Genomic DNA, 3,732 nt, shown 5'->3' with positions numbered 1-3,732 from the left:
CTCACTCTGTAGACCAGGCTGGCCTCGAACTCAGAAATCCACCTGCCTCTGCCTCCCAAGTGCTGGGATTAAAGGCGTGCGCCACCACGCCCGGCAGCTCTGGTTTTCTACTTGTCAACACAGAGTTACCTTATATCCTTCTATTTTTTTCAATATTCCATAATCAGTCAGTCTGGAATTATGTTGATTTTTCTTTACTATAGACTCCAAATCTGAACCCTTCTCCGTATGTCCAGTTCCACTATTGTTATATCAAGTCACCACCATCTCTAGCCTGAGTTGCTATGAGAGCTTAATTGTTCCTCTGCTTTGGGCTCTGCCCCATCTCTATCTCTTTCTCTTTCTAAAAAAGGGTCTGATCCTCCGTGATGTGAGAGGTGAATCAGCTTGTGTTGCTCCGCCCTTCACAACTCTGACTTGGGCCAGTTCCAGTTCCGTAGTCATAACGTTCAATCCTCCGCCCTCTCCCTAGCCTTACTGACCTCATTCTTTTTCCTTTCCTTGCCCAACTCTGCCCTGCCCACACTTGCATTTTGGATTTTGTTCCAATCGGAGAGGCGATACACAGACCAGTTCCCTTTGCCTCAAACTCGTTCTCCAGTTGTCACACGGCTCCACTTTCACCTCTTCTGAGCCAAGTCTCAGTTACCATCTTTGCAATGACGGCAGCCCGGTTTCCACTTAGAAGCTGAGTTCCACCGTCCTTAGGCCTCAGTTCTACCTTCTCTATTTGGTTTTATTTCTCTACAGCATCACTTGGTTTCTAAAATACAACTATGAATGTATTAGGGTTCTTGTTATCGTTATCTCAATAGTATGTAAGATCCATGTGAACAAAGATAATTTCGTATTCATTTATGGAGATATTCAACAACCCACGCAAGCTCCTTCCTTAAAAGAATTAGAGCGTGAAGATAGAAAGAAAGCAAGGTGTCACTCCAGTACAAAAACCATCCAGGTTTACATGACATCTTATAGTACAATCACACACATGGATATGATCTCTTCTGAATCTCAAAATAAAAAGCACATTTAAATTAAAAAAAAAAAAAAGCTACTGTTTTCAGCTTGGAGTGGGGAAACAGGGACTCCCAAAAAGTAAGTTAATTTTATACAGTTGACAAATGATGGAACTGAGGCTCTACCTCCAGCCACATGACCCCAACGTGACCTTCCGAACTGCTGGAGAAGGCTGCTACCAGTAAGAAAGCATGGTGCTTGTTTTTTCAATGAATGGTCCCTTAGCATGGAGCAGACTCGTGTGTGTGTGTGTGTGTGTGTGTGTGTGTGTGTGTGTATGTGTGTGTGTTGAATCAGTATTACAAATAAGACTTTCTTTTCAACAGAAAGCAAACTACATTTACCAAAATATTCTAAATTTGCAAAAGTATTGTCAAATACAACATGAGCTTTGTGTATTTTTAAGTACAAATCTTAGCTTTTTCTGAAGAAAGTGTCTTAGATTCTGTTCTAGGACAGGTTGACTTTTGATGATAAGCTCTGTGGTGTTTTCTCCCAGTGTTTTGCTTTCAAGTCTAGCTCCAGAAATGCTCACATGTTAAAGGCCTGGTCCCCAGAGGTAGTGCACTTTGGAGAAAAGCTAGAATCTTTAAGAGGTGGAACCTAGTGATAGATACATGGGTCATTAGGGGACATTTTGAAGGGGACTATGGGGCCGCAGTGACTTCCTCTTCTTTTTTTTAAGTCTCTGGCTTGTTACATAAGCAGTTTTACTTTGCCACACATTCCTGCCAGCATATGATGCTCCACCACAGACAGATCTCTGCGAACCATCAGAGGAGCTGGGGGATACTCATTTCTCAAAGAAGTGCTCGCCTTGCTAACCTGCTCCCTTCTCGGTCTGTTTGCTCAAGGGGAGGGGCTATTGTTTCTGCATGTTGTCATTTCTGGATTATTTCCTCCTTCAGCTGGAACAAATGAGGCAACAAATCAAGAACTCGATGCCATGTGCTGTTCTTTGGGTCCCAAGACCTTTGGTCAATCTTCTGTACTACCTCCAGGTTTCAGTCTTCTTAATTTTTTTTAGATATATCATTCAATATTTTTTAATTGTAACAGATAGGAAACAACAGGCCTGCTATATTTCCCCAGAAGTTACTACTGAAATTTTTAAGGTGGGGGAAGGGGTGATTAATTTTTCTCATGGTATGGGAGGGTTCAGTATGTGGCTTGGCCCCAAGCACTTGGGAAGTACCTTGTGGTACAGAGTGACTTCTTCACCTCATGGTGAATGGAAAGCAGGGGAAAAAGAAAGGGGTTGGGACCAGGTATAATCTTAGAGGCGTGGCCATATATATATGAGTTTTGACCTCCAGTAGGCTGGGGCAGCCCTATCCCTGAGGCTTCTCTTCTGGACTCTGCTCACCGTCTGTGGCTTCCATCTATAAACAATCTATGTTCATAGCACCTTCAGAATCCTGGAGTCACCATTGTAGACTGAGCTTCACACACACAGGCCCCTCAGAGGCTGCCTGAAGGTATCAGACCCACTCACCCATGACATGGCCTCTTGGAGTTTCCTTTGAAATCAAAGAGGAAGCCTCCCCAACTCTTCACGCCTACATGACCAGAATCACGTGGACAATGCCAGGACTCCATCAGATCCTGTCTGCCTTGAATGGCTAAGCAGCTGAGCTCAAGAAAGACTTTCTTAGGAGAACCAGTATGTTCAGGCTCTATAGAACTCTTTTCTCAAAGCAAAGTCTTCAGGTTGATGAAAACCTTCCCCCCACCCACCATGATCGTATTGTGGTAGAGAGCTAACTGATTCATGAGATGCCCTTATTACATCTTCCCTATTTTTCCAGTGCAAAATACCTGATTTCTCTTTAATTGTGCCCATGTTTTTAAATATCATTTATCCTCAGCTCTAAATATACTCATTTTCTGGCCAAACTGCATATTTTTAAAAATTATTTCTTATTAGACATTTTCTTTATTTACATTTCAAATGTTATCCCTTTTCCTAGTTTCCTCTCCAAAAATCCCCTATGCCCTCCCCTCTCCTCCTGCGCCCCAACTCACCCACTCTCATTCCTGGTCCTGGCGTTCCCCTATACTGGGGCATACAGCCAAGCCTTCACAGGACCAAGGGCCTCTCTTCCCATTGATGACTGACTAGGCCATCCTCTGCTACAAATATAGCTAGAGTCACAAGTTTCACCATGTGTTTACATTGATTGGTGGTGTAGTTCCAAGGAGCTCTGAGGGTACTGGTTAGTACATATCGATGTTCCTTCTATGGGGCTTCAGTCCCCTTCAGCTCCCTGGATATTTCTCTGGCTCCTTCATTAGGGACCTTGTGCTCTGTTCAATGGATGACTGTGAACATCCACTTCTGTACCAGACACTGGCAGAGCCTCACAGGAGACAGCTATATCAGGCTCCTGTCAGCAGGCTCTTGTTGGCATCTGCCGAGTGTCTGGGTTTGGTGGTTGTTTATGGGGTGGATCCCCGGGAGGGACTGTCTCTGGATGGTTGTTTCTTCAGTTTCTGCTCCGAACTTTGTCTCTGTATCTCATTCCATGGGTATTTTGTTCTCCATTCTAAGAAGGAACGAAGTATCCACACTTTGGTCTTCCTTCTTCTTGAGTTTCATGTGTTTTGCAAATTGTATTGTGGGTATTCTAAGTGTCTGGGCTAATATCCACTTATCAGTGAGTGCATATCATGTGTTTTCTTCTGTGATTGGGTTACCTCACTCAGGATGAT

Source organism: Mus pahari, chromosome 2, assembly GCF_900095145.1.
Source record: "Mus pahari chromosome 2, PAHARI_EIJ_v1.1, whole genome shotgun sequence".
Lineage (NCBI taxonomy): Eukaryota > Metazoa > Chordata > Mammalia > Rodentia > Muridae > Mus > Mus pahari.
The sequence above is the reverse complement of the archived record's forward strand: the minus strand, read 5'-3'. Positions refer to the sequence as shown.